The 20,047-nt window shown below is 42.8% G+C and overlaps 1 non-coding gene across 1 annotated transcript; it reads right to left on the minus strand.

Annotated features, from left to right (window-relative positions):
- Positions 1-14,748: 14,748 nt before the first annotated feature.
- On the minus strand, positions 14,749-14,820 carry TRNAP-UGG (transfer RNA proline (anticodon UGG)). Its single transcript has one exon. It is a non-coding gene; the product is annotated as a tRNA-Pro (tRNA).
- Positions 14,821-20,047: the final 5,227 nt, after the last annotated feature.

Below are 20,047 nucleotides of genomic sequence, written 5' to 3' on the forward strand. Positions count from 1 at the left end.
GCCCTGAAGATGGTTTTCCGTGGTTTCCCATTTTCACACCAGGCAAATGCTGGGGCTGTACCTTAATTAAGGCCACGGCCGCTTTTTTCCAACTCCTAGGCCTTTCCTATCCCATCGTCCCCATAAGACCTATCTGTGTCGATGCGACGTAAAGCCCCTAGCAAAAAAAAAAAATTATCAGCAGCATATCAGGGTTTTCCAACGTCCATGCAGCATGGGGCCTGCTAATTAGGGCGTACTCCACACAATCTCTCTCTTGAAGGTTTTTTGAGGTAATATTAGTCTATAGTTTTTAACATACTGTAAATATTCCAGCTGTAGACGTCCATCGTTGATGTAGCTTTTGTTGTTATATTGTTATCTGCGTATTTACTTACGACATGCCGGTCACTGAGACGAAGAAAGGCAAGCCTTGTGTTTTATATAATGGATACTCTTACAGAAATTTACGGAAAAGTCAGAGATGTTTGGTGATATGTTTTCTTTTTATTGCTGGCTTTACGTCGCACAGACACAGATAGGTCTTATGGCGGCATTGGGATAGGAAAGGTCTAGGAGTGGGAAGGAAGCGGCCGTGGCCTTAATTAAGGTACAGCCCCAGCATTTTCTTGTTGTGAAAATAGGAAACCACGGAAAACCATCTTCAGGGCTCCCAATAATGGGATTCGAACCCACTATTTCAAGAATGAAATCTCATCTTTTCGCGCTATCACTATAGAATTATCATTTTTTCAACTTATTTTAATCTAAACATTTTCTTAACATTAAGTTCTGGAATCTTGTACATCTAATCCGAGAGTACAGACAAAAATTACAATTTTATTTATACAGGTGAAAGTAGCCTGATTGGCCGCGCGTGTTAGTGCGCTACGGCTATGAAGCCAAGCTCTGCATTCGGGAAACGCTTGGGTTCGAACTCCACCGTCGGCTGTTCTAAGAATTGTTATCTGTGGTTTAATATTTTCACTTCCAGGCAAATGTCGTTACAGTTCCTATCCATAGGCCGGATCTGAGTCCTCCAACCTCTTACCCAATTTCATTCACCATAACACATTTCATCTTCATTAGCTGCCAGGAAGGGCATCCGGCCGAAGAAACATTCCGTATAAATTAATCTCATCTCATCCCAACCAAGTATCAAGAAACGAGACTTTCTCTCTACATACAGATAGATGAAAGTAGGCTAATTATATTTTGAGCAGCTGTTTACTTAAGGTGTCAGTACGAATTTTGAAAAGTTTGAGCATTATTTAAGCGGTAATAGTATCCGCTATTGTATATGAAAGTGTAAGTTGACTGTTAAGTTTGAGATGAGCTACAATTGCTTCAAAAAAGGGTAGGCCTATCGAAAAAGCAAAGTGTTACAGCAAAATCCTTTGTTTTGAAATTGGAAAGTTTAAAATTCAACGATTTAAATACGCCCATTTTTGTCTTACTTCTTAAAACTCATTAAACAGCCTATACGTCCGGCTGCATGGCTAAATGGTTAGAGTGCTAGCCTTTGGTCACAGGGGTCCCGGGTTTGATTCCCGGCAGGGTCGGGAATTTTAACCATAATTGGTTAATTCCCCTGGCATGGGGACTGGGTGTCATCATCATTTCATCTTCATCACGACGCGCAGGTCGCCTACGGTCGTCAAATCAAAAAACTTCACCAGGCCCCTCCGGAGACCACACGGCATTTCATTTTCATTTTGCCGCCTTAGTAGTATAATGGGAGAGTTCTGCGGCCTCCTCCGCCGCCCGCCTCCTCCTCCTCCTCCCGCGGGAAATTTGAATTTTGGCGGGAGATTTGAATTTTGGCGCGAGATTTGAATTGGTAAACAAAGCCACGTGCTTTTTGACAGCTGTCATCGACAACAACGCATCGCTAACCTCACTGCTGCCATCTTGACGGGCCTAAACCTCACTAGTGCCAACTTAACCTAACTAGCATGAGGTAAACAAAGCCACGTGTTTTTTGACAGCCACGTGCTTTTTGACAGACAACAACGCATCGCTAACCTCAGTACTGCCATCTTGACGGGCCTAAACCTCAGTAGTGCCAACTTAACCTAACTAGCGCGAGGTGAACAAAGCCACGTTCTTTTTGACAGCCACGTGCTTTTTTTGACAGCTGTCATCCGCCATCATTGAGCACTGTGCTGCCCTCTATATCGCAGTAGCTGCAAAATTCGTCACCTGTCATCGGCAGTGCTGCCATCTTGACGGGTCTAAACCTTAGTGCTACCAACTTAACCTAACTAGCGCGAGGTAAACAAAGCCACGTGTTTTTTGACAGCTGTCATCCGCCATCTTTAATCTATAGAGCACAGTGCTGCCCTCTTTAGCTACTTACCTTTGAAATGTGGTGGCGGATAATTTGAAAAATGCTTTTTGACAGCAGCCATCTTTGTGCACCATGCTGCCCTCTTTAGCTAGATACCTGTGGTGGCAGGCAATTCCACATGACAGCAGCCATCTTTAATCAAGACAGCACTGTGCTGCCATCTTTAGCTAGATACCTTTGAAATGTGGTGGCGGCAAATTGAAAAATTTCACGTGCTCTTGTTTGGAAACAAACTCACGCGCTTTTTTGACAGCCGTCATCCGCCATCTTTAATCAACAGAGCACAGTGCTGCACTCTTTAGCTAGATACCTTTGAAATGTGGTGGCGGCAAATTCCACGTGCTCTTGTTTGGAAACAAAGCCACGTGCTTTTTTGACAGCTGTCATCCGCCATCTTTAATCAATAGAGCACTGTGCTGCTATCATGCGGGTAATTTCGTCAGCTGTCATCCGCCATCTTTAATCCAGAGAGAACAGTGCTGCACTCTATGTGGTGGCGGTAAATTCCACGTGCTTTACAAACCTATGCGCTTTTCTGACAGCTGTCATCCGCCATCTTTAATCTAGAGAGAACAGTGCTGCACTCTATGTGGTGGCAGCAAATTCCACGTTCTCTTGTTTGGAAACAAATTCTACTCGCTCTTCAGCTGTCATCCACCATCTTTAATCAAGAGAGCACCGTGCTGCCCTCTTTGTGGTGGCGGATAATTTGAAAAAATTATTTTCGACAAGCAGCCATCTTTAATCCAGAGAGCACCGTGCTGCCCTCTTTGTGGTGGCGGATAATTTGAAAAAATATTTTTGACAAGCAGCCATCTTTAATCAACAGAGCACCGTGCTGCCATCTTTAGCTACCGCCATCTTACATCGCTTACCTCGCTGCTGTACTCTATGTGGTGGCGGTTAATTCGAACAAGTTTAATCACGCATCGGGCAAGCTAGAGTAAGCACGTGCTGTTGTGATGACGTCATCATGCATGTTTAGACTTGTCCGTTTTCTTAAGAGTAAGTCGGTGTAAAGGGATGTGGTAGCGGTAAATTCGAACAAGTTTAAACATGCATCGGGAAAGCTAGAGTAAGCACGTGCTGTTGTCATGACGTCATTGTGCATGTTTAGACCTGATCGTTTTTCTTAAGAGTAAGTCGGAGTAAAGCAATGCAATAAGTACAACATTTTTGAATGCGATCAAATATTTATTTACAAATGTACTACAACAGTGTTCGTTTTTTGCTGCTGACAAGGTTGGTGTGCTTCTTAACAACGTACGCTTCTGAAATGCCTCCTGCAACATTCAAATTAAACAAAGCATTTAGAAATATATTATACTAAGTATGTTATACTTTACAGAGAAGATCATATACTTCTTACCTTGCTGTTATTCCTTTTCGGAATCATCATCATCATCATGAGGTACTAGAGAAAGTTCATTCATACACTGTGTACAGTGTTCAATCCTCGGATTTGGTCCATCCCAATCATCATCACCATTTTCTCCTCGATGCTTGTAATGTCGTTCACAAGTTCTGCATAAAGCTACTTCGATTGACATCTTACTGTGTAGAGGAAGGATGTCCCAAAAATTATGTACGTAAGAGGCAGCGTACGTATATAAAAATCCTAGTGGTAAGTATTGAATAAGATGTTTCGGCATCGACGATCTACGTTTATAGAACATCTTATTAGCCGCACTCACTCGTGAAACATAAATAAGATGTTGCGTATGAGCATGCAAACAGCATGCACATTTACAGTTTTGTTCCATAGCGTACGATGTCGAAGCACACACTAATGAAAATGATAAAGATCTATTCTTATTTATAGTCTCGTAACAATATTCGTTAGCGGATGGTAAGTAACATCACTCATATGAATAATAAGACAATAGGCTGCTGTGTTAGCAGGAATGTTTTCAGATGTTTCAAATTCTAAACGAATATCAACTGGAGATTCTTTTATAGATTCTTCATGATAAGAGCAGTCTATAACTACAATCGGTGCTTTATTTTTAAATCTTGAGGTGTAAATAGCGGACGATCTTCTTTCTGATAATACGATGATTGAAATTTACAAAACATGTCATAGAGCATCCCAAACTTATTTTTCTCAAAGTTAATGTCGTTGTTTTCGTAGGGAAACGTAATTCCATTGAGATATAGTCTAACGTGTCTTAATTTGCAGTGATCAAACAGTGAGCTATCTTTTTCGTGATTGAATTTACGATTAGTTTGAAATCCAAAAATAATGTACAAGGGCTTCTCAGTAAAACGTGATGTTTTAACAGCCCAGCTATGCTTGTTTGTAGGTGGTAACACAGGATATTCATGCAGCTCCCAACTTCTAAAACGTATAGGTAATGGTGTATCATTTTCTACAATCTTGAGCAATCGACGTTTTTCACGATCAGATAAGGTTACATGTGGGATCCGCCACAGTATACGATGCAGTGTTATTTTCGATTCTACAGGTGTTTCTACTGCTTTAAGAGAATTGTAATCACTTCGATCACGGATTAGAATAAGCTCTTGTTTTGCGTTGATTATAATACGTGTAAAGTCTTCTGCGAATCCAAAAATATGTTTCAGTGATAACATACCCGTAAAAGTTCCATCCTCATTAATCATCCAGTTGTTAGTAGCTTTTGGACACCATCCAGCCATCCGCAAAAGATTACTTTCTTCATCACAGAAAGAAGGGTAGAGTTTCATTGCACTTGTAATACCAACATTCTTCGTTCGATCTATTTCAACATTATTTACTTCATATCGCGCTTCAGAAAAGAGAAAAGCTAGAGCATGGTTGTTTAGTTGTGAAGTGCTTGGTCCACTTCCATCAGACTTTTCTAATCGTCCTTCAATATAGAGGTAGCTTTCGTGTGGTAAGGTGTAAACATCTTGTTTATTAATAATAAAATGAATTTCATCATTGTTATTTAATCCAAACGTAAAAGGTTGATAGGAATGAAGCTCACTTCGTACTACACCTTCACGACTTTCTACTGTATTCGTAATGTCTAGCATTTCTTCCATTCTGTTGTAGTAGTGTATATCCTAAATCTTGGAGTATCTGCTTATGGGTATCTGTTAACTCGATGAGTCTCTGCACACATGTAGTATGTCTTCGGAATGTACACCGTGTTTTATAGATGGTTTTCATACTGGTTTAAGATGTAGTTTGTAAGCTACGTACGCGTGCTGATCTAAATGAATAAGCTGATTATGTTTATTTACAAGTCTAAGAGTAATGTTGCTAATGTGTTTTACAGACACAGGATGATAAAGAACTACTGCTGGTTTCTCACAAATAGTATATCCACGTTCCTCTGTAACAATAAAGTCGTGCAGGACGTGCGAAGGTTGTAGATTACTATTCAAGTCTGTAATAATATTACAAGTAATGTTCACATTATAATCATCGAAGAGTTTTATAGGTTGATCAGACTCGTAATGTACGTTCGGTAGGAGCTCCCTCGATGAAAATCCAAGCAGTGGTCCAATCGAATCAGGTTGTGATTTGAAGTCAATCTTAAATGATGATTCAATAACACATTTATGCGTAATGTTGCTTATAGTGATTGAGAACTTGTAATAATGATTACTAAAACTATCTTCCCCAAACTGATCAATTAACGTACTTTCAATATAGTCGTGAATATCATCTACTGTATAACTACCTGAGGGTAGTGTTAGCACATACTCATCGTAATAGAACTTGTTTAAACCATCACGCACATTATAGATTTTATTGTAGCATTCAAACGATACTAATCCAAGACTATGCGGCTGATAACCAAGTTCGATTGGTGGATTAAAATAGATGGTTGTTTCAGGTCCTTCTCCACGTACAGCAAACGTTCTTTCACTGTTCGTCATCACGTAGACACTAATACACTTTCTCTACTGTCTGGGTTTGCTATAAGAACATAAGACATAATCGTCCGCACATGCGTGTATTAAAGTTTTGCACACGGTTTTTATTGTAAACAATGTCTGCACTGCTTCCGAAATAACGTATGAGCTCAAAAGGAGGAGGTAAATCTCCATAGCTATCAAAATACCATACTTTAGATTTACGTTTTACATAAGCAACGTAATGAGTTCCAGGTCCACGACTGTCGTCCAAGTTAATTACAGCACTTTCACGTTCACGTGGGCGCGCTGGTAGTTGATCGCGCATATACACTCCTCGAAAATAATGAATTCCTAGTTGTTTAGCAAACGTAAAAACTTCATCATGCGTTAGAGCTCGATATGGCAGTGCATTCAGTAGACGTTTTTTGGAGAAATGTAGATACCAAGCCCTTTCTTGTATGGCGCTAGCTTCATGTTCACACCTTTACCTCGTAACGCAATTGCCTCCATCGTCTTGTTATGACGTTCACTCTCTTTCAACTGTTGTTTCGCTTCTTCCACAGCTTTGACAGTTCTCGCTACAGCACTAGCACCACCTAGCAATGACCCTAAAGCTGCTAGGCCAGCAAACAGCGCAGGAAGAAATCCTCCTCGTTTTGGTACAGGAATAATTCGCGCACGTTTACTAAATATTGCTCTGCACTTTGGAGAAATTCTCGCTCTTGCTGCGCGTAACGCCTTAGTAATAGCTACACGAGGATTGTATTCCCCTCGAATATCTTTTTGCGCGGCCTTTATAACATCTTTCCATCCAACAGTTTTTACTTTCTTCTTCTTCTTCATGTCGTTTGGATATCGTTGTTTCACCATGCTGGATACGACTTTACTAGTCAAGAGCAAATCATAAACTAACCGTTGCCTCTTGTTTCGTTTAATATATATATTACTATTACGTACTTTATGATTCAGTTATCATGAAGATTATAAAGCAGCAAGACACGCTACCTGTTACCGACATTGTACCACATCTCTTACCTAGTTCTAGTACAACTACTAGAAAACGTCATGGAACGTTGTTTCCTTTTACTGTTCGATGTATTATATCAGGTCCGTCGGGATGCGGAAAAACAAATCTTTTACTCACACTTATTACTTCTGTAAATGGTGTACGCTTCGAGAATATTTACGTTTTCGCAAAGTCACTCTATCAGCCGCTATATACTATTCTACAAACTGTAATGCACGATCTAGTTAAAGATGGAATAAGATATTTTAAATTTAATTCACATGAGCAAGTACCATCACCAGACGATGTGCTTCCTAATTCTCTTATGATCTTTGATGATGTCGCAACAGAACAGCAAAACGTTATTCGTGCATTCTTTAGTATGGGTCGGCATAAATATGTTGATTGCATCTATTTGTGGCAAACCTATTCTCGTGTGCCTAAGCAGTTGATACGCGACAACGCAAATGTTATTGTGCTTTTCCGGCAAGATGAGCGCAACATGCGACATGTGTATAACGATCATGTTAACACTGATATGACATTCGATGACTTTAAACGTATGTGCGCTAAATGTTGGTCATTACACCGTTACAGCTTTTTAGTTATTGATAAAGAAAGTGATGTACAGCATGGACGATATCGCATGGGTTTCGATCATTTTATATGCATTAACACAGAATTACAGTAACTACTTGATTAAAAACCACCATCATGTTAACATCTAGCAAGGAGATCACAAAACATATCATCCAAGCTCGAAACAATATTCGACGGAAATTTAAAGAGCTTAAACGCATTCAAGCAGACACGGATTTATTTTTAAAAACACAACTAAGTACACCACTCAAAGAAATTTTTAATTCTACTTCATTACCGCAGTCTACTTCAAGTTTTGCTTCTATGCAAACATCATATCATAAAGAGAAGCATGAAGAAGAAAAGCATGAAGAAGATACGGAAGAGAAGAAGCAGGATGTAGATCAAGAAGAGGAAGATAAGGAAGAAGAAGAAGAAGAAGAACTTAATGATACATCACCATCTAAGCGTGTTGAGTTTTTAACTACAGATGTTATTGCAGAAACACCTACTACATCGACGCAAAATCTACCATCTTTGTCTGAGGTTATGATTACACCAGAGTATCGCAATCAGTTTAGAACTTTTATTCAAGATACCTATGGATCTCTCTTTGCACCTTATATAGAAAAACTTTTTACAGGACAACCTGACACTACCTATGGTATTCGCTACGAAGATGACTGTTTCCGGATAGGAAATTCAAATGTTAAGATTAATAGCAACAAACTCATTGTAAAAGGTGTTACCTATAAACCTACGAAAGGACTCTTAGAACTTCTTTTCTCACGAATACCTGACAAGGATATAATTTTACAAGATGATCTTAAAAAGTATAAAGCAATACTTTTTGCTACTGATGCAACACGACGTAATTACAAGAGAACAGAAGCTGTAAATGCGAATAAGACTTACAAGTATCGTGAGTTTATTTCTAAGCTGTTTCCCACTGCACGTAGTCTAGACGTTATCTACAAGCCTTTGTTGCCGTATGTGGATGTAAGATACTGGAATGACCCAAACTTACTCGTTGAACGATTACAACTTTTAAGAGCATCGCAAGAGGCTGGTCACACTGGTCACGGATCAGAAATTCTAGAAATAGAAAGAGAACTACGTTATGCCGGTATTATTTTGTAATGGCTCGTCAAGAGAAGATCTCACCTGTAAAGGTAAACATCGCACATGAGTTACATAAACCAGCACGTCGCACCTACTGTCGCAGACGCGTTATTACACGAGGAAAAGATGATCTCTGGCAAGCAGACTTAGTAGAAATGATTCCATATGCTTCTAGTAATAAGGGCTATAAGTATCTACTTACTGTTATCGATGTGTACTCAAAGTTTGCTTTTGCACAACCCGTGCGTTCTAAAACAGCAGCTCAAGTTAAAGAAGGATTTAAACATATTGTTGAAGAATCGAAACGCTGCCCAAGGCTTCTTCAAACTGATCAAGGTAAAGAGTTTTACAACAAGGATTTTTCTTCTTACCTCAAGTTACTTGGCATTCAACACTACTCTACGTTCAGCAATCTCAAGGCAAGTGTTGTAGAACGCTTTAATCGTACACTCAAAACAATGATGTGGCGAGAATTTACAGCGCAAGGTTCATATCGTTGGACTGATCTGCTACCTAGACTTTTATCTACCTACAACGATACACCTCAACGCACTATCGGAACAAAGCCACGTCTTGTTACAAAGAATACACCTCGTCTAGATGCTATTCATCTTGTAATTAAAACAGCTGATCCACGTCGCCATCGCTTTAAAGAAGGTGATTTCGTTCGCATCAGCAAACACAAGTCTATCTTTGCAAAAGGATACACACCTAACTGGAGCACTGAAATTTTTCAAATCAGAAGTGTTGAGCTTACTAATCCAGTTACGTATTTACTTCGCGATCTCAGAGGACAGCCTATTGAAGGAGGATTCTACATCGAAGAACTGCAGAAAACAAAATATCCTGATCACTATTTAGTTGAACGTGTTATTCGACGTCGTGGTAATAAACTGTATGTTAAATGGCTTGGTTTTAATAACAGCTTTAATTCATGGATTAATAAAGAGGATGTACTTTAAATCTTATGTGTGTTTTCCTTTAATCCTCTACGTTTCCTTTCTTCTAAGTCACTAGGACATGCTGTAGGATTAAACAACACCTGTAATATGTTTTGACAATTCATATTTATTTTAGAATATATACATTTTTATCCTTTGTTTATTTTACGGTCTTTGTCACTCAGTTTTCGTTTTATTACACCAACAACGACAAGTGCTGCTATATTCTTCTGAGCAGCTAAAGCACTAGGTAATAACACACACACACACATACACACGGCATAACTCTACGAAGCAGATTTTAACAGCTACACGACATACTCTATGCAGGCAGCATGTAACTACGTGTCAGGCGAACGTGTTCTAGGGCTGCAGGGGAGATGAAGCATGAAGAAAAGAAGATCAATCACTCTATTGATGAGTCCACGCCCAACATGCTTCCTCATCTTTCTCCCAGCACGTTTCTTCACCCTTTCCTTGTTTACTCTCTCCACATCCATGATAAGTGTTTATAAGCGAAGACAACTCGTTAGTTTTAGGTCCGTGATACAGTTTAATTAGTTGACATGTACGGCACTGTCTCACAGAAGGTCTTCTAGCTAAACTCACGTGTTCATGATGTAAACTACACGTTTGAAGCTCTGACAAAACAGGATCTTGAGTCCACTCACGAGGCACCTTTTCCCAAATCTTCTTTACAGCATTCGCGGCTACATTGACCGAAAATGCCTTTGGTAATGCATTTAACTCTTCTTCAGTAAAAGTGTTTAGTTTCTTCTTGCATGCATAAAACTTTACGATCGCCTTTTCAACTGCGTTACACTTAGTATCTGTTAGAAATGACATGATGTCTTTACTCTAGAAATGTTTCTTTTACACTAAGGTTATTTCGACACTGCAGTTTACATATGTTGTTCACTTCCCGGCATGCACTGCGACACAACCAATCAAAGAGCATGCATACATGTTGTAAAGACTGTTTAGTTGTTTCTCTACTATGCTCTTTCGGAAGAGTTTTAAATGATGGGCACCCCAATTCATGCATGTCGATAACTTCACATGATGATGGTAGAAAATCACGCAACCATTCTTTCTTTTCACAACCCTTTAAAAGAACAAGATCTGTTCTTGACAAATGTGCATTCATCATTAAAGGTAGAAAACGATAAGGTATTCCTTTTTCTTCCCACTTCAAACCTAAATTGTTTTCAATCCACTGAGTCTGCTTTTTATCTTCATCTGTTTGCAAACAGTAAGGGAACGGTGGACTAAATACTAAACTAACAAGTTTTGGTGCCCACAACACACTGCAATCTAACACAGCCACCTCTTTAAACACAAATTTGTTTCCGTTTACTTTAAAGCCTTGCACATCAACTATTAATGTTTTCGTCATGTTTGCACTCCACTCTCTATCACTGTTTCTCGAAGACTAAAGCTTTTAGTCAACGAACGGGTTTAAACATGCACAATAACGTCATCACAACAGCACGTGCTTACTCTAGCTTTCCCGATGCGTGATTAAACTTGTTCGAATTAGCCGCCACCACATAGAGTACAGCAGCGAGGTAAGCGATGTAAGATGGCGGTAGCTAAAGATGGCAGCACGGTGCTCTGTTGATTAAAGATGGCTGCTTGTCAAAAATATTTTTTTCACATTATCCGCCACCACATAGAGTGCAGCACTGAGGTTTGCGATGCAAGATGGCGGATGACAGCTTGTCAAATAGATTTTTTATTTTTCAAAGGTAAGTACCTAAAGAGGGCAGCACTAAGGTTAGCAATGCAAGATGGTGGATGACAGCTGTGACGTAAAATATTACCCGCAAGATAGCACCACGATGCTCTTTTCATTAAAGATGGCAGCTTGTTAAATATAATTTTTCAAATTAGCCGCCTCAAAGGTAAGTAGCTAAAGAGGGCGGCACTGTTCTCTCTGGATTAAAGATGGCTGCTTGTCGAAAAGAATTTTTCAAATTAGCCGCCTCAAAGGTAAGTAGCTAAAGAGGGCAGCACTGTTCTCTCTGGATTAAAGATGGCTGCTTGTCGAAAAGAGTTTTTTCAAATTATCCGCCACCACAAAGAGGGCAGCACGGTGCTCTCTTGATTAAAGATGGTGGATGACAGCTGAAGAGCGAGTAGAATTTGTTTCCAAACAAGAGAACGTGGAATTTGCTGCCACCACATAGAGTGCAGCACTGTTCTCTCTAGATTAAAGATGGCGGATGACAGCTGTCAGAAAAGCGCATAGGTTTGTAAAGCACGTGGAATTTGCTGCCACCACATAGAGTGCAGCACTGTTCTCTCTGGATTAAAGATGGCGGATGACAGCTGTCAGAAAAGCGCATAGGTTTGTAAAGCACGTGGAATTTACCGCCACCACATAGAGTGCAGCACTGTTCTCTCTGGATTAAAGATGGCGGACGACAGCTGACGAAATTACCCGCATGATAGCAGCACAGTGCTCTATTGATTAAAGATGGCGGATGACAGCTGTCAAAAAAGCACGTGGCTTTGTTTCCAAACAAGAGCACGTGGAATTTGCCGCCACCACATTTCAAAGGTATCTAGCTAAAGAGTGCAGCACTGTGCTCTGTTGATTAAAGATGGCGGATGACGGCTGTCAAAAAAGCGCGTGAGTTTGTTTCCAAACAAGAGCACGTGAAATTTTTCAATTTGCCGCCACCACATTTCAAAGGTATCTAGCTAAAGATGGCAGCACAGTGCTGTCTTGATTAAAGATGGCTGCTGTCATGTGGAATTGCCTGCCACCACAGGTATCTAGCTAAAGAGGGCAGCATGGTGCACAAAGATGGCTGCTGTCAAAAAGCATTTTTCAAATTATCCGCCACCACATTTCAAAGGTAAGTAGCTAAAGAGGGCAGCACTGTGCTCTATAGATTAAAGATGGCGGATGACAGCTGTCAAAAACACGTGGCTTTGTTTACCTCGCGCTAGTTAGATTAAGTTGGTAGCACTAAGGTTTAGACCCGTCAAGATGGCAGCACTGCCGATGACAGGTGACGAATTTTGCAGCTACTGCGATATAGAGGGCAGCACAGTGCTCAAAGATGGCGGATGACAGCTGTCAAAAAAAGCACGTGGCTGTCAAAAAGAACGTGGCTTTGTTTACCTCGCGCTAGTTAGGTTAAGTTGGCACTACTGAGGTTTAGGCCCGTCAAGATGGCAGTACTGAGGTTAGCGATGCGTTGTTGTCTGTCAAAAAGCACGTGGCTGTCAAAAAACACGTGGCTTTGTTTACCTCATGCTAGTTAGGTTAAGTTGGCACTAGTGAGGTTTAGGCCCGTCAAGATGGCAGCAGTGAGGTTAGCGATTCGTTGTTGTCGATGACAGCTGTCAAAAAGCACGTGGCTTTGTTCACCAATTCAAATCTCGCGCCAAAATTCAAATCTCCCGCCAAAATTCAAATTTCCCGCGCGAGGAGGAGGAGGCGGGCGGCGGAGGAGGCCGCAGAACTCTCCCATTATACTACTCGCCTTTACACCCACAACCATCTCGTAACTCTAAATAAAAGGTTAATTTGAGTCCTGTTTATTCTCTGTCAGTCCCGATATTAACGCATCAGATTTAATGAGTTTCAACATACGATTCGTAAGAATCCTAGTATGTAGTTTCGCCAGTTACTTGAGGGATGTCTTCCTGTACCAATTCTTCAATAGGGAATTCCCGCACAGCAACCTGACTCTTGTATGTCACGGATAGGAGTGATCGCAAATGGGACAGTGCTTAACCTGTCAAAAATAAATTAGTCTTGTATTCTACCTGCGTGATCGCGAATGGGACTGATCGCAAATGAGACTGATCGCAAATGGGACGACACCATGCAGCCAGTGCAAACGAAGTGCTGCGTAAGGCTTTTTGTGCAGTTTTATATGACTGGTTTAAAATAATCAACAGCCGAATGAGTTGGTCCTGAGGCTTGGGTCGCGTATCTGTGAGCTTGCGACCGGGAATTGTTGGGTTCGAATTCAACTGTCAGCAGCCCTGAAGATGACTTTCTGTGTTTTAAAATTTTCACACCTACCAAATGCCGGGGTTGTAACTAAATTAGTCCACCTCTGTGGTGTAGTGATTAGCATGATTAGCAGCCTCCCTCGGAGGTCCGGGTTCGTTTCCTGGCTCTGCCACGAAATTTGAAAAGTGGTACGAGGGCTGGAACGGGGTCCACTCAGCAATCTTGGAAGTGGTTTTCCGTGGATTTCCACTTCTCCTCTAGGCAAATAACTAACTTAAGGCCACGGCCGCTTCCTTCCATCTTCCTTGCCTGTCCCTTCCAATCTTCCCATCCCTCCACAAGGCCCCTGTTCAGCTTAGCATTTGAGGCCGCCTGGGCGAGTTACTGTTCATTCTCCCCAGTTGTATCCCCCGACCCAGTGTCTGAAGCTCCAGGACTGCCTTTGAGGCGGTGGAGGTGGGATCACTCGCTGAGTCCGAGGGAAAACCCGACCCTGGAGGGTAAACAGATGAAGAAGAAGTAGTAACTCAATTAAGGCCACGGACGCTACGATCCCAATCCCATCAGCTCCCCATCCCTGTGACGCCGAAAACCTTCGATGTTTTAGTGCGACGTTCAGAAACTAACAAAAATGTAATCACCAGTGATATTTGCATAAGTCCGCCTCTGTGGTGTAGTGGTTAGCGTGAATAGCTGCCACCCTCGGAGGCCCGGGTTCGATTCCCGGCTCTGCCACGAAATTTGAAAAGTGGTACGAGGGCTGGAACGGGGTCCACTCAGTCTCGGGAGGTCAGAACACTGCCCGTGAGGCGGTAGAGGTGGGATCCCTCGCTAAGTCCGAGGGAAAAAAACGAACAGATGATGATGATGATGATATTTGAATAAACTTTACTGTCAGAGTTGAGAGGACAATTACGACAACCATCAATATCCATAGGAAAAAATCGGGCCTGTCCGTGATTTGAACCCGGGACCTCTCGCACCCAAAGCGAGAATCATACCCCTAGACCAACAGGCCACTGTGTGATCGTGCGTATGCAATGTGTATATAACAGTTTACCGCTAGACTGAGAGTATTAGAACGTACGGGTTCTTATTGCCTTTCCATAGTCAACTGCACAACACACTGCCTTACAGCTTACAGATATATATCCAAGTCTTCGTTACATGTCCGCCGCTGAGGTGATTAGCTGCCACACCTTCCTCTATCTTGATGACTAAGGTACCTCGGATGAACATTTTAATTGTATGTTTTTCTTTTCTGTATTTGACCCTTAATATAAAATATACTGTGGTGTAGCGGTAAGCGTGATTAACTTCCAACACCGGGTTCGATTCCCGGCTCTGCCACGACATTTGAAAAGTGGTAGGAGGGCTGGAACGGGGTCCACTTAGCCTCGGGAGATCAAATGAGTTTCCCACCTCAGCCATCCTGGAAGGTGTCTTCCGTAGTTTCCCACTTCTCCTCCAGGCAAATGCAGGGATGGTACCTAACGGTCATCCTCCCCAGTTGTATCCCCGACCCAGAGTCTAAAGTTCCAGGACACTGGCCTTGAGGCGGTAGAGGTGGGGTCCCTCACTGAGTCCGATGGAAAAACCGAACAGATAAAGAAGAAGAAGTATTTGGTTTAAAGTTCACATCATACAAACAGGCTTGACACATTAATCACTGTCCTACCGAGTGAGTTGGCCGTGCGGTTATGGTGGGGTAGCTTGCATTCGGTTACGATGACTAGTGGTGAAAAACGAGGGGGAAGTGAATTTAATGCTCAAGTCATCATCATCATCATCATCATCTGTTTACCCTCCAGGTTCGGCTTTTCCGTCGGACTCAGCGAGGGATCCCACCTCTGTGTCCTGGAGCTTCAGACTCTTGGTCGGGGGATACAACTTGGGAGAATTACCAGTACCTCGCCCAGGCGGCCTCACCTGCTATGCTGAACAGGGGCCCTGTGGAGGGATGGGAAGATTGGAAGGGATAGACAAGGAAGAGGGAAGGAAGCGGCCGTGGCCTTAAGTTAGGTACCATCCCGGCATTCGCCTGGAGGAGAAGTGGGAAACCACGGAAAACCACTTCGAGGATGGCTGAGGTGGGAATCGAACCCACCTCTACTCAGTTGACCTCCCGAGGCTGAGTGGACCCCGTTCCAGAGCCGGGAATCGAACCCGGACCTCCGGGGGTGGCAGCTAATCACGCTAACCACTACACCACCAAGTACCGGTACAAAATATACCAGCATTTACAGTAACTCTCATTTATCTCACAAATCATGCCTAATCAATCAAACAAGAGCTTTTGGGGAAAACCTGTTTAGTGGGGTCACGTCCCAAATGTTGGCAGGAAGGGAATTCCAGTCGCCCGCTCTTCGGCCCTGAGAGAGAGAGAGAACACCATTGCCAACGTGTGGCCATTTGAAACTGCGGATGGATCTTCCAAACACTATTATGAATTACATTACACTGTGTGATTATAATATTCAATCACTGAAACCAGCACACACCGTCGATTTGAAGTTATTAATTTAATTACGTTATTTTACTGCAAAATGAATACTAGAGTTCTGTTAGGGACATAATAATTGTCACGGTTTGTGAAGCCTGACGTGACTGGCGTGGCCATTTCGCAATGGGTCCGGTCTACTGCCGCTTGTTGGAAGAAGAACACGTGGCCGCAGTTGCTCGCCATCCTGCAAGAAGTGCATGTGTTCGTAGTGTGTTTTTATTGTTATAGTGACACGGTCAGTGACTCATCGGAAACCATTAAGAAACAAATCAGCTTCTTCCTGTTACAAGAGTGGCAGATCGAGTTTGTGACGCTTTAGAAACAGGTAAGACGACTGTGAAAAGTTTCCAGTGGATCTTCTGAAGACCAACACATTGTCCCAAGACATCACTAGATGCACTGTCCTGCTCATTGGCTGAATTGTCAGCGTAGGAGACTTCGGTTCAGAGGGCCCCGCCTTCGATTTCCGGCAGGGTCGTGGAATTTACTCTAGAGTGGGTATTTTCCACCATATTAACACGCAGTTTCCTATACCATCGTCGGAAGGTCTGCCTCTGCACACGAACGCACTGTATATTGTGGCTCTGCCTCCATACATACATTATAGACTGTTGTGCCTTTCAGTATTCATTCTACAAGCCTCTGTGAATTAAGTAAACGGCTCCAAAATCCACTATTTGTAACTAGTTCTATGGCGTCATTTACTTCTAAACCACTTATCTGAGTCTCGGTCCACCTCTACTTCTCTTACTCTCCAAGACTGTCCATTATACTCCTCCATTCGCCTCACATGACCTGTTTTATCATACGGGGGAACGACATCTGGTGTCGCTCTCCCCTGTGGCTCTATCACCTTTCCGGCCTTTTTCCCCAGTTTATCGGGATGGGCACTTCATATGGATTTGGCCGGATGCCCTATGTGGAGGTGTGTAGTGGTTTGCAGATTATAATTTTACCTTCCGCAGCCCAGCACTCGCTACATTCAGCTGCGCGCTGTACGACTGTCGTTTGTCTGCACGCTCGGGTAGAATGTTGTCGAGAGGCGATCAAGGCTGCCAACCTCTGTACTTAGGAACTAATGAGTGGTACTTCTGTTACCGTTGCTGGTGATGATTATGTGATTATTGTTTAGGATTCTTGCCGTGGACAAGACCATTGGTCTGGACGGTTAGAAGCCGCGAAGCGGCCTTAGGCACCTAGTTTCGTGAGGAAACACGATTGGTCTGGACGGTTAGGATTCTTGCCGTGGACAAGACCATTGGTCTGGACAGTTAGGATTCTTGCCGTGGACAAGACCATTGGTCTGGACAGTTAGGATTCTTGCAGTGGACAAGACCATTGGTCTGGACAGTTAGGATTCTTGCCGTGGACAAGACCATTGATCTGGACAGTTAGGATTCTTGCCGTGGACAAGACCATTGGTCTGGACGGTTAGAAGCGGCGTTAGGCACCTAGTTTCGTGAGGAAACACGATTGGTCTGGACGGTTAGGATTCTTGCAGTGAACAAGACCATTGGTCTGGACAGTTAGGATTCTTGCAGTGAACAAGACCATTGGTCTGGACAATTAGGATTCTTGCAGTGGACAAGACCATTGGTCTGGACAGTTAGGATTCTTGCCGTGGACAAGACCATTGGTCTGGACAGTTAGGATTCTTGCAGTGAACAAGACCATTGGTCTGGACAGTTAGGATTCTTGCAGTGAACAAGACCATTGGTCTGGACAGTTAGGATTCTTGCAGTGAACAAGACCATTGGTCTGGACAGTTAGGATTCTTGCCGTGGACAAGACCATTGGTCTGGACAGTTAGGATTCTTGCAGTGAACAAGACCATTGGTCTGGACAGTTAGGATTCTTGCAGTGAACAAGACCATTGGTCTGGACAATTAGGATTCTTGCAGTGGACAAGACCATTGGTCTGGACAGTTAGGATTCTTGCCGTGGACAAGACCATTGGTCTGGACGGTTAGGATTCTTGCAGTGGACAAGACCATTTGTCTGGACAGTTAGGATTCTTGCCGTGGACAAGACCATTGATCTGGACAGTTAGGATTCTTGCCGTGGACAAGACCATTGGTCTGGACGGTTAGAAGCGGCGTTAGGCACCTAGTTTCGTGAGGAAACACGATTGGTCTGGACGGTTAGGATTCTTGCCGTGGACAAGACCCTTGGTCTGAACAGTGTATTTCACATTGTTTCCTTTACATGGTGTTTTTTCTTTGTGCTTTTATTCAGCCGGGGTTGGTGACACAGTGTACCTATCAGCATTGATGGCAATGACGTCACATTCCGTTCACGTTCACCAATGAGAATGCGAGTAGTTATGCTGGCCATGGCCGATGGCGGCTGCTGCTCTTATTGGGTTATAAAAGTAAATGTACTTCTGGGGGCGGGATAGTGGGTTTCTAGACATCGCAATGAACACATCTCTCCTCTACAAGGTATTCCAAGTAAGATTTGCATTATTTTAGTTTCCCTATAATGTTATAAACTCTGGGCTGCGGAAGGAAAAATTTTGCCGTTTGCAGTGTCACGTGTATATGAAGAGAAGGTATTTAGACGAACACAAAACTCACTCCTCGAGCCACAGAAATTAACCATATACAGTTCAAATCCTCGGCCCGTCCTGGAATCGAACCAGGGTACTGCGAACTGAAGGCGGCCTTACACTGAGTAATCAGCCAAGGAGCCGGGCGCTCTTTTAGTTGTATCTTTGCTTTTATTTTGTGTGAGGATTCAGACGCACCTTACCCGAGAACGGGGTAGGGGTAGTCTGAATCCTGCTACTACACGGCCACTGGCCGCTATATATGACGTTACCACAATTACATACAACTGTGTAAGATTATGGTTTCTATAATTTGAGTTACTTTCATATTATACTGGTGTTGTTTTAATACTCAGTAATACAGGGTATGCATCCACTGTTCATTTCTTAAATTAAATTAATCTTAAGATGTTGTTTGTCTTTAAAACATATTTTCTTTACCCGTGTAATTACTAATGCGGTGAGTGGCAACATCTGTCGCCGGCTCCTCTAGTAATCGCGGAAGTGTTGTTATCCACTTCCTTTAGTATCATCATCATCATCATCATCTGTTTACCCTCCAGGGTCGGCTTTTCCCTCGGACTGAGCGAGGGATCCCACCTCTACCGCCTCAAGGGCAGTGTCCTGGAGCTTCAGACTCTTGGTCGGGGGATACAACTGGGGAGTATGACCAGTACCTCGCCCAGGCGGCCTCACCTGCTATGCTGAACAGGGGCCTTGTGGAGGGATGGGAAGATTGGAAGGGATAGGCAAGGAAGAGGGAAGGAAGCGGCCGTGGCCTTAAGTTAGGTACCACCCCGGCATTCGCCTGGAGGAGAAGTGGGAAACCACGGAAAACCACTTCCAGGATGGCTGAGGTGGGAATCGAACCCACCTCTACTCAGTTGACCTCCCGAGGCTGAGTGGACCCCGTTCCAGCCCTCGTACCACTTTTCAAATTTCGTGGCAGAGCCGGGAATCGAACCCGGGCCTCCGGGGGTGGCAGCTAATCATGCTAACCACTACACCACAGAGGCGGACTCCTTTAGTATCAACCTTACCTTAAAGTCCTGTGTGGCGTTACTACATCGTGGTATAATAACAACAATAATAATATGATTATAATAATAATGTATAAATTCGTTCATTGTAAAGCATGTATTTTAACATTAATAATATTGTTTTACGTTCCGGAGACGTCGAGGTGCCGGGCAA

Source organism: Anabrus simplex, chromosome 2, assembly GCF_040414725.1.
Source record: "Anabrus simplex isolate iqAnaSimp1 chromosome 2, ASM4041472v1, whole genome shotgun sequence".
In the NCBI taxonomy this organism is placed as follows: Eukaryota; Metazoa; Arthropoda; class Insecta; order Orthoptera; family Tettigoniidae; genus Anabrus; species Anabrus simplex.